Raw genomic sequence first — 12684 nt, forward strand, 5'->3', positions numbered from 1 at the left:
ATTTCTAGAAGAGTCTGGTTAAAACACCTTTTATTGCTACACTATGAAAAACCGATGTACCACACATATCGATTAACAGTTTCACTAATTGGACTGTTATTCTGTAAGATCTCTAAGATCCTCTAAGATCGCAGAAATATGTCAAAATCAATAGAAATACCTTCGTTTCTCTTTTTTTAATGAAGCGGAGAAAGTTGGGACAAGACCGAGTCTAACAACGGCCATGAATATACAGTGGTTCACGTAAGTGCTCGTACCTTGGCTACCAAGATGACCATAATTATATTAAATTACTCTATTGTGTGCGAGATAAAAAAAAATGAACGATGCTTCGTGTCATATGTTTTCCTCGTTCTTTCTCTTCGGTGTATTGCACACTGTCGCACACTATTCTATTCACTGTCGCTTTTCGCACGATGGAACAATCAAAGATAATTACATAATTATTGTTACGGCGCAGGCTATTCGATCACAAGTGTAATTCGCTAAGCAGTCATCGTTCTTTCGGTTATAACATGTAATTTTATTAATTTTCTAAGAAACCGTAATGGGAATCTGTGTCGGTAATCGTTTATACATTGTGGCGAAAACGTAAGGCGTAGCATGGATTTGAAATAATTTCAACTCACAGTTCTTGCTAATATAGTCATCTATATTTGGTAGAGTAGATTATTTGGTAGAGAAATGAGAACAGTATCCATACTATTCTAGAACAATGAGAGAAAAAAGATTTAATATTAAACGATTCCGTAGAGCTATGCTCATTTTGCCACCTAGAAATATCGTTCAATTGATTTATCTGTCGCCACATTTCCTATAAAATCGTATGTTCAATACTATCTGCATAGCTATCAATTAATTTATTTGACAACCTACATCTTCTTTCAGAGAACCATTTTTACTGTAGATTCCGTTTTAACATTTCTATTTTCACATTTCCTTGATTAATTTTAATCAAGTTCAAGTCTGATCTCATTCAAACATCAAACACCAAATGCGAGTATTCAGTAATGCTTACAAAGTTTGAAAATATAACTTCCTTGTATCAATAAAAAATCTTTGCAAAAAATTATGTTTAAAACACTAGAAGTTTCCTAATACGCCTAATTCTATCAAATTTTTCTACTTCTTATTATGTACAATGAATTATACTAATAAATAAATGACTCAATGAAATCTATCATTCCCAACAATTCATTTAGAATCCCTTAACCCATTCGCATATACGACAACCAATACTCACCTCTTATGGTTATGACAAATCTATCACGCTTCTTCAATCCACAAGTTCAACAATACCCTTTTATGTTACACAAATTCAAGTGTATAAATACAATTTACTCTTTAATTCACAAGTGTGACTTGTATGCATCTTATAACAAAATGTAGATATTTAACCCTTTGCACTCGAGAGGTGACTCACAATCAACGCTTGATTTCATACAGTAAAACTATAAAATTTGATATTTAATATTATATTTCCTATAATGCATCATGTTGAGAAATATTCAAATAAAATAGCTTTGTTCCTTGATGTACGCGTGATTTCTCGTCGACTTTGTTTCACGAAATATCGATTTTATCACGTCAGAGAATGTTAAAATATTTCTAGTGAAAAGTTTCCGAGTGCAAAGGGTTAACATTAGCAATTTCAATATCATAGCTAATTCCTTCATCCCGTTTAAATACGACAGAAATGGGTTAAATAACAATTATCCCTTCATTCCCTTCCAACATCCAAATATCAAAAAAAGCCATCCCTTCCAAGGCACCCTTTTAACCCAAAATTTCTCCAAAACGTGCCACGACCTTGCATCATTCACGAATCTCCGACACTCGCCCTTTTCCCGCCAATCCATCCTTTAATCGATACAATTGTCGTACGCGAGACGTTCTCATTAGGCGAACAGCAGTGAGCGGCAAGCCCGCGAAGAGAGATATCGTAACTGCACAGCGTCGCGTATGAACCGCGGCAGTCACTCATTGAAAAGGCGCCCGCAATACACTCAACCCAGCCGCGTATCTGCCATCCCCCTCAATCCCCGCCCACGCAACCCCGATTCGAAAGATCCGTCAGTGCGAGCGGATGAATCCGAAAAAAGGCTAGAAAAAGAACGAACGAACGAACGAACGACAGAAGAGCAAAAAAAGAGTCACAGAAAAAAAGGATCGCGAAGTCATTCATCCCAACGTGCACGAAGAGCAAGGGAGAAAGAGACGGCAAGAGACAGAGAGGGGAACATGCTCTTCGTCGATAATGAGGGAGAAAATGGTGGATCGGGCGGGTCGCTAGTAGAGAGAGAGGGGGTTGGATCAGTGCGGGTTGCGCGAAGAGTACGGAAGGAAGAAAGGACGGACGGGGTAGTGGGCATGGAGAGAGAAGAAATGGGACACTCGCTCTGGTTTTTCTTTCTCGTTGAACGTTACGATTGTAATTGTAACGGAACCATTAAAATCGCTGAGGGAACGAGAGAAATAGAGAGAGAAAGAGAGAGAGACAGGATCCTCGGGCGAATATTAGGTACGGCCTCGATTGTAACGACGGCGCAGCCTAGCGGGGGTGGCGCGCGCGATGATAAAAGTATCTCGCGAGCGTCGTGAACACCGCGCCGCCGGTGGTGCTGGTGGTGGTGGTGGTGGTGGTGGTGGTGACAGCCAGTTTGTAGTGGTGAGCAGCGCCCGTACGGCCAGTAGTAGTACGGATGGTAGTACGAGTGGTAGTAGGAGTAATAGTAGGTGGTCGGTTGCAAGCCACAGTTGCAGTCGAAGCAGAATCGTGAGTAGACCCACTGGTGGGGGATTGGTGTACAACGAACGGGACGGGAGGAATCGAGGGGGAGGCAGGCAGGGGGAGTGTGCAGCCGGGTCTGGTCGCGCTAGGTCGGCTGCTCCCTGGTTGCAGCACTTCGTAATGAATGGTGCATCGCGCGAGGGGCAACGCCCTGTCAGCCAGCTGACTGAAATGAACCGAATCGAACTGAGCCGGAGAGCTGCGCCGAATCGCCGCGGAACACCGCGCGCTAGCTCGCTCGCTCGCTATTAACGCCGTTGCTGCTGCTGCTGTTGCTCCTTAACGCGACACCGTCGCGCCACTCCCCGAACATTGTCAACTTTGATATTTCGCGGGACATGACTGGTCGGCGGGTTTTTCGGTGGGCTTCGTGAGCCTGTTTTCAACTGGCGCACAGTGCGGCCGCCTGCGCACAAAATCTCAAAATTTGACTATTCGTATAACGAAAATTGAAGGTTATCAATGCGTTGCTAAATAATCACTGCTTTACAATGTGAGTTTTATTTCAAAAATAAAAATTTTGTGGAAATAAATTCCGTTTCTCTATTTATATAACGTTGGCATCGAAACGTAAAATGTCCATAGTCATTTTAAAAAATTCATAATATAACCACCATATGCTTAGTTCTATACCTTACAACTTTTGTCTGAAGCATTTGTTTGTATCATTCATACTATCTAAGTTATTGAGTTTTGTCCAAAAAACGGCCATATGACCGCACTGTCTGGCGTTAGGGTTTCTGATGCTTTATGTGGGAAGATCTATGTGTAGATGAACCGAATGTTGAATTTTATTGAAATACATGGTAGAATTGGGAAATTTGGTGATTTCTGATGTGCTGGTTTCGTTTGTTGATTGATGGAATTATCGGGTGTGGGGAAAATTTTGGTGGTTCTCGAGAAGTTGCGAGAGGGTATTAAGCCTTTGGTGTAGATTCATATTTGTGGAGATTTTTCGGTGAATTTACTAAAAAATCTTGTGGTAAATCTCATAACTGCACTCGTTAGAATTATTTTATCGGTTGTTATTCGTTAGAAGAGAAAAGAATGATATTTTGCCTGCAAGTTTTCATTTAAATTGTGTTTAACACTAGGTTTACGGAACGCGTCAATTTGACGCAGATTGAATTTTATAAACATTATTTGGTAAATGTTTTAATCGGTTTTCGTGGATCTAATTACACGAATATGAATCCTGATTGTCTATTTCTACATCTACAATTTCCAAAATCTAAATGAACGAATATCAACTTCCCCAGGAACAATAGAATAAACTGTACAATAAATACCCGTAAACCTAGTGTTAAACCTTTATTTTATTTTACCTTTTTTAAACATCTACTTTTTCGTAAATTTTGTTATAGTATTAAATTGTTTCATTTTCTCCAAACATCTGTTTTTTGCGGTATTTATTGTAACTTTGATTTATCTTATATTTTCTTAATATTGATGTCTATCGTTTTATTATTTTTTAATTTGGAGACCTTGGGCGATTTTACGGATTATCCGATTTCCCGGGATGAAATTATTTTACAGTACTGCAAGGGCCATAACACTTTGTATTCTCGTTAGGTAATTATTACTCTTCTATGATAAAATCCTCATTAAGAAGAGGAGAAGCAATGCAAACGAAAAAGATCTAAAGCAATAATATTAAATAAATATAAATTAGTAATTGTACTTTTTTACGGCAAATATAGAGAAAAGAAAACATTTTTATAGAATATAAAATATAGAATAGAATAAAATAAACAGCGTGAAAATATCAAATTAAATGCATAATTAAATGCAAAATTATTTGAAATTTTTTAAATTCAAATCTCGTAGTTGCCAATTACTGTATTTCGAAATCCCTTGAATTCTTCTTAATCATCATATGCATAAATTAAATTGTTCTATATCAATTACTTTAACCAGTCTAAAGGTTATAGAAGCAAATTATAGAGTACCTCTTAATATTCTTCTGTCCAATGTAATTAATTACATTAAATTATAATCAACTTATTGCAGACGTTAACGCAGTTCTACGTAATTTTATATATACTGCCAGTTACGTGCAATCTGCGTATGCTACGACTTTATCACTTAAATTTATGAATATTGCAGTTGTCTAAAAATAAACGAACGAAGCTAATGTGGTATCGTCGCATACTTTCATCTTAAATTTCCTATTAAATTTTATTATTACATATTAATTTCCTTTTCATGTGAACTTTAAATTTATTAGTAAGTACTACACAAACTTGATTATTAAATTTCAATTAATTTCGTTATTCTCTTAATATTATTTCACAAGCTTGTTAAATATGACAATACTTCTAATGCTCATATTTTCATAATAGTATACTTCTTAATTTTCTCAGTAACTATAGTAAGTATAATAGTTAATATCCGTTATGTTCATTTCCATTTCAAATAGAACTCTACTACATTTAGTTACAACTATTAGAAACCAATCACAAACTTATTTTCAAATTAACCAACAATTAATCAATAATTTACCCAAAGAAATATCACTTACATTTCCACTTCAAAATCCTTAAAAAAAAAGCTCGCCCAAATTCCCTCTAAAAAATGAAACGTTAACAAACTGAAACTTTGCATTGATCAAAAACCAAAAACTAAATCACAATTTAAAAAAGAACAATTATCCAATTAATAGATATTTTTTAGAAATCCGAAAAGAAACCATCTAAATTTCTCGTAACAAATGAAACACTACGAATGAAAACTGTTCGTCACTCAACGATCAAAATGAAGAAACAAAAGAAAAATGTGAGCGACTAGAGAATTGTAGAAATCCTCGAAAGCAGTGGGAAAAGACGATTTGCTTTGAATGATAATCGCAATCATCCCTGATAAACTGTTCTCTCGTCACCTGTCTCGGCCTCCTGTTTCCACACGCGGAGGGAGATACGTTTATGCGCGCGTACGTCTCTCACCGGCTCGATAAGGCTGCGCGCCTTCGATTCATCGATTCTCGAAACTGTGTCGGCCCGTAAATAGGCCAGTTCTGAAAAGGCACAAGACCAAACCCATGCCCTGACAAAGGCAGAACTTTACGCAGGAACTTGGGTCGTTTCGTTTTAGTGTCTCTAGGCTGGAAATGGCAGAAATCTGTTACTGATTTTAGGCGTGTTCTCCAAGCTTCCACTCGGAGAGTTACTTGCCCTCCCGTGTGCCAGCTACTCTCTACATACCTGTAACAGAAAGAGAAGCACAGAGTTAGATACGGTCCGCCATTGAATATTGAAGGGTTCACGACAATTTACTGCAGGTGGAATAAAGAGGATATTCTAGTGGAACGACCTCAAAAGCATGAAACATTTAGAACTTTTCGTTTTTAACGAAGGAAATTAAATTACAGTTCATTACAGTTGAAATTATAGTTGAATTGTAATTTTTATTTTTATTTAATGTCTGTTTGAATTATAAAATATAACGTTTTAAAGTCGCAAGTGTGTATATATTAATTATTTGCGTCAAATGAAATATGTTTAAAAAATGATACTTCGGCTCCTGGGCTACATTTAATAAAGGTAAAAGTTGAAGAAATGGTAAGAATATAAGTTTTATAATAGTTAAATTATGAAATTTAACAATGCACAGTTCTAACTGCGTACAAAGAAAAATATGTTGAAATTGTAGTCCGATTAGAGATAAAAATATGAATTTTTAAAACAGTTCCTTTCATAAAAGGTTCCTAAAGTCTATTTTACGTTCCGTTGTGAACAGAATTTTATAATTAATTTGTAACTGAAATTACATTCGGCTTAATAGCCTGCTAACTGACCTACATAGTTGCGCTGATTGTACAATATTTTTAAAGCAAACGAATTGAAAGCAGTTTTCAGTACAAATTAACTTTAATTCTCATAAAATCACTATAACTGATAGACGTGTGATTTTACGACTCCCTAAACTTCTGTTATACGATAAACGACATAGAAAATAATTATCTATCAATCTAACCTAATTAATCTCTTTGACCTTCTATCAAGTAATGCAATATGTAACTATCGTATTAATTACCCGTGTTACCGAATGGATTTACATTCAAACAGTAATGGAGAAATTAGAAACGGAAATACTTTGAGATTAATCGTTCATTTGTAGTCTTTAATAGCACGACACAAGTATCTGATCAGTAATAAGAATGTACTGAATTGAATTGTAAACTTTATTGTTTTATTTAAGACATTCTACGCAAATGTCCGCAATTAGAAAGTTGAGAGAGAAACGAATGAGAGCGTGTATTCGTATTATTACGTCAATCAGGCTTAACTTAAATCGCTAAAATAAAATTCGTAGAATCTGAAATCTGTTAAATTGATGACAATTTCAATCTAATGTTCTTTTAATTATAAACTTGGTTCTTTTTCATTTACTTTTCCACGGCTAATATAATTATTACGCATCTGTTAAGAAAATTTATGTCTTCTTTTCTATATATTTCTTCTAATAATAACACGAAATTTTTCAATTACGTATTATTAAAAGAATTTATGCAGGGGACTATTGATTTGCCTACCAAAAGTAGAAATATCACGACAATGAAATAATATAACTCTCTAGCAGATGGCAGCAGTTAAGTTTTCGAGATAATTTATAAAATCTGCGAATACCGCGGAGGTGTCCAAAGTTCGCTGATAATTTTAAATCACGCAAATTTTTTCAGTAAATACTCTTTTTACGAACGACTCGATCGTTCAAAAAAATACAAAGGGAAGCTTTATAAAATTATCTCTGACTCACCTGCGACCAATCAGATATTTGTAAAGAATCGATTTTTGCTGGAAAATATTTTCCGAGAATATGAGAGGACAAAAATGTAATCATCTATGTATCACGTCATGTAATTTTCGAGTCGTACAATCCTATTTACCATTTTTCAATTTTATTTCATTTTCTCGGCTCAAAGTGACAGCATCTTATGGCACCACTACTAGTTCATAAGAAAAGTAATTTATTTCTTATTCTAGCAGAATCGGTATTTCTCAACTTTGAACGGATAACGATTATTTTGTGTGAATATTATCGTTTCTCTTCGTTTCAACGTTCACATTCGCAGTTACAGCGATAAAATTTAATTTGTCTCCCTCTCTGATTTATTTTATAATACACAGGTTTGAAACGTAGGAATTGAAATATCAACTAAAGAATTCACAGCAACAGAAATAATTATACTAAATTACTCTAAATTAAAAACAATCACTCTATACAAAAACTTCTTTGACCCTTTGCTCGATTTATATCTCAACCATGATTGCCACAACTACTTTCATAATTTCCTGAAAGAAGAGAAAATTTCTAGGTATGTTCTACAACTACACTTGCTCTAAAGTATAACAATTAGCAAACGAAAAACAATGCTTAATTTGAATTCAAAAAAATTCAGTAATACGTATGTTACTTAAATTTTATTTAAAATCTTCACCGTGAGCCTGACAAGTTACCACAAACCAAGAGGTTAACAGTTTCATGGAAAAATATATTCTATTGTCAGCTCTTGGAACCAGGCAAAATCGACAACGAATTCGTAACCTATAGGATGCATGGTAAAGGGGGTTGTGGATCCCTAACATAATTTTCACACGGAACAACGGCAAGGGAGGCACACGCAGGAAAACCGACCGTCTCGTCGTAGAGATCAGACAAGGGGGTTAACCGAAACGGAGGCAACGAACTTGCTGGGGGCTAGTTGAGATGTGAGCCTTGTAATGCACAGTGGGTGGAGGGATGGAGGTAGCGGTGGAGAGTGGTAACTAGAGAAGGGAGGGGGGATGCAGAAGCAGGGGGTTATTTGGTTTTGGTGCTTGCCAGGGTGAGTTTCAGCGTCGGTGCAACCGACACGAAATGGGCGAGGGTAACGGGCGTGACGTCACGCCCTGCTCTGCTACTGCAGAGAGGATGTGGAAGGAAGTAGGGGTGAGTGTGGCACCACCGGTGGGGGGATCTTATGTAGCAGGCAATTATTGAAAAATAATTATCTTAATCTTACCCGGAACAGCTTTGTAATTTTATATTTTAATGCGACGTGGTAATTGTAACTTAAAAACATTGTGAACAGGTGAACTGAAAGATAATAGGAAGTTTTGAAATAAAATAGGTAATGTACAGTTCAACACGTTATGTGCCGCGTGGGGCGTATACAATCCACGTTGAACTTTCCGTTCAGGTTATTTGGAATTCTAATGAGAAGTTCAATGGAAAAACGAAGAATTTTACAAACATTTGCTAATTATGATTTTGTACTATTGAAAAATTGTAAGGGGTACGTCAAAAACAAGTTTATTTAATTATAAAACTGTGGCATGGAACATGTTAATGAAGTTTAACTTGAAGTAGCGGAATTTATGTTTCAGGTTTATTGATCCAATGATGAGCATTGGGCAGTTTGAATAAACAGATTCAATATACGGAGGCTTGAACGTAGGAAAACAGAAACTGAGGAAGTATAATTGAAAAATATAATATTCGGTAAATTCGGTAATATTCGGTAAATATAAATATAATATTTTATTTAATTAATTAGAATTTGTTATTCAATGAATAATGCATTATGTTTGGTCGATAATGTGTTCCTTATTTAATGTTAATTTACGGTGGAGTTATTTCTATGTGTCAGTCCAGTATAATTGAAGGTACAAGTATAAGGAGAGAAGAGAAATAACAAAAGTATGCCGATAAAAACAATAAAAGTAATTAGAACAAGTTTCTCTTCGTAGGAGAAGAAAAAGTAGAGATGCAAAGAAGGGGATTATTAAGTGGATTAATGAAACGAATGAAACTATATTGAAAGAAGAAAGAAATATCGTACCTTCAATTACCTGCACGATAAGAAAAGGAAAGGGAGATGCAGATTACAGAAAATCCGGGGATAAATTAAGCGACATAATGAAATCGTTAAAGTAGACAGGATTAAATGCAATTGTGAACGAGGGAAAAGAAAAATAACGGGGAAACACTTCCGGAGAGCGCGCGGGAAAGGGGCAGGGAAGCAGAAAAAGTAAAACGCGAGTGTAATTGGCCAGCGTAAATGTAACAAAGACAACGAGGGCGGACTAATAGAAAATTAAAACGAAAACGGGAACGGACGCGGAGAAGGTATGATAAGCGTGCCGCAGTATTCAATGAACTAAAGGGGAACAACAACATGCGAAGCACAAAATTAAAAAAAAAAGAACCTTAAACAACAAAAGCAACTCGAAACGTAGAAAAAATACAAAACCACCATTCACCGAACCAACAAAACAAACACGATGAATTCAGAATCAGTATCAAACGCCGCAACGCGAAAACGGAAAAAAAGAAATTACTCGCAAGGCGGTAAAATGTAAAAAAAAAAAAGGAAGTCCATTTTCTACAACACAGAAGGAGAAACGGGTATGGATTAGTATCGGCTCGATAAAATAAACGAAATAATAAACATGGTGGAAGGAAGAGGAGAAAAAGAACGGAAAAACGAAAGACACGAAATGATATAACGAAGGAACCGTGTGTATAAAAGGCGACACACATGGAAAGGAGGGAAAAAGACGAGCTAGGGAAATGGAGGGGTGGGAAAAATGAAGGAAAAAAATGGGAGTAGCGTAAGAGTACGAGGATGAGGACGAGGAACCGGTGATGGGGCGGTTGGAGGGTGGGAAGGAAAGGAAGGATAGGCGAGAGGGGGGAAGAGATAGGGGGGAGGAAACGTAGTAGAAAGGAGCGTCGCCCGGGCGAGTGGAATATCGAGCGGCGTCCGCCGTCGGGACGCCGACCCACGCAAACCGTGACGTCACGCGACGCGTCAGCTGCTGCTTCCGCGCAGAGAGCAAGCCGTGCGGCCAGCTCTGTGGACCCCACTGGCTTCTCGTCTTCCCGGATCTTCTCCGCCGCCGGGTCTTCCTCATTCTGTTTGCACGGATGAAAACGTGCTCGCCACATGCGCCTCGCCCAGTTTGTTTCCCTTTTCTTTCTTTTTTTTACCTTGCTTTTTCATTTTTTCTTCTCCTGTTACGACGCTGGACGAGGCTGTATTTGAATAACAATGATGGCCGGTAATAACGTGGAAGATAGAAATTTGCGACGCGGCAAAATTTGGGAGAATTGGGGCGGTTTTGGGGTTTGATGTACCGAGAATGAAATGTAGCAATATTTCTTGGGTTTTTTCATATTGGTGAGATTAGAATTTTGTTTTGATGAAAGGTACGACAATGTTGAATGAATATGCGTTTCTAGTCGAACTTGACGAAATGGAATGCTCTGAGATTAAATGACTTCGGATTTTGTACATTTCAAATGAGTATCGACACGTGGAAAATAAAATAGAGATACTTTCGAAACGTTTCTATTTCATTCTTTTGTTTTAAATTTAAGGAACTTTGATTTTATATCAATCTCCATTTAATATTGTAGACCAGCCACCCAAAGCAACTGAAAATACAATAATTCTTTAAAAAAAGTTTCACTTAATTAAAAGTACAGAGTTCCCATGCTCGAATAAACGACACAGAACCTATTACAAAAACTGAGGACACGCGGAAGCTTTCATAACCTAAAATTCTCGATGCACAAATCTAACAAGTTATCGCATTCAAACTAAATCATTTGAAACGCGAGTATCCAAACACCTACCACCGAACGTTTCCATTCCACATTTCACGCATACTTCTTGATAAAGAAACAAACCGTCCGCCATCGGCGTACATCACGGACACCCCGTACATCACGGGCACCCTAACAGCCGTCTGGAATTTTCCCGCCATTTTGGTCGCAGACAGGAAATGGTCGGCGTCTGGTTAAACCCGGAAGCGGAGTGTCGCGGACATCGGAGGGAATGACGGCAGACGGTATAGCGTGGGAGGAGAAGGAGAAGAAGAAGGGAAAATGAAGTACTGGTAAGGGGAAAGAAGGGAGAGAGAGAGAGGAACGGAGAAGAGAGGAGAAAGAGGGAGAAAAAGTCATTGTCTATGAATTCCTGGCGGCCTTCCGCCTGGGCGTATCTCTACGACCGGATTGACTGCCTACGAGCGGTCGCGTGCGTCTATTCGGTACGCGGCTACTTTCACGTACCGACGCCGTGCAACGACTCGAAATTCCAATCTCCGCTCGATAAAAGTCCGCCTACGTGTCACCTACCACGCAGCCACGCTGCTTGCCAGCCCGTAGAGACCTTAAGCTACCCTTGATTACGATCATTATTATCGCTCGTCTTCCAAGTTGAACCTCCTTCTGTGACCGGGTCAATTTTGACCCATATTATTAATATGAGCTTTTTTTTTAATTGGATTGTAATTATGGATGTAACGTTGTTGGCTCGTTGATTTGGATACCCAGAGAATTTATTTTCCTTTGTTTGTAAGTTCTTTGTGAGAGAGAAGTATTGTAATTAATATTTTTGTAACTTATTGGTATGTGTTTATAGAGTTTGGAAGGTAGGATTTCTTACAGAGATGTGGGATATTTTGATGTAGCTAGTACGGAGATTGAGTGTTTTGTTAGATGCGGCGTGGAATATAGTTTTATGAGTGGAAGAATGTAATGTTGAAAAAGAGAGAAACGAAAGGAGGAAAGAAAAAGATTTTTCAAGATTTCGGTGAGTGCATGATAGCAATGACGTAAGAATAGCGATCGATCAATTCTTGGTAAACGATAGGAATCTATATGATTACGAACTAATCATGTCGCTTCGAGTATTACTGTCATATTCTTGAAAAAAAAGTATGTAGCCATTTGAGTGCACAGTGTCACGGGATCAGGTAACACAAGTACCTCTGCATCTCCTAAGTGTTTCACAGATAGCAAATTCACAATCTTGGGTTAACTTCTAACGAAAAAAATGAAAATTGCAGTTGAAACTGACACAAGGAAACAAAAGCTAGTTCCAAATATGAAAACAAACATAAAAA

The 12684-nt window shown here is 37.4% G+C and overlaps 1 protein-coding gene and 1 long non-coding RNA gene across 5 annotated transcripts in view; both read right to left on the bottom strand.

The window, feature by feature from the left end:
- Window positions 1-12684, bottom strand: part of crp (transcription factor cropped) — a 223743-nt gene that overhangs the window by 58229 nt on the left and 152830 nt on the right. The window lies entirely within an intron of this gene.
- LOC116425380 (uncharacterized) overlaps window positions 4550-12684 on the bottom strand; it is a 31051-nt gene continuing 22916 nt past the window's right edge. The window contains exon 3 of the long non-coding RNA XR_004234674.2: window positions 4550-5991. This is a non-coding gene — a long non-coding RNA (uncharacterized LOC116425380). The remainder of the gene's footprint in view (window positions 5992-12684) is intronic.

The sequence above is a fragment of the Nomia melanderi genome, chromosome 4, assembly GCF_051020985.1.
Source record: "Nomia melanderi isolate GNS246 chromosome 4, iyNomMela1, whole genome shotgun sequence".
Taxonomy (NCBI): domain Eukaryota; kingdom Metazoa; phylum Arthropoda; class Insecta; order Hymenoptera; family Halictidae; genus Nomia; species Nomia melanderi.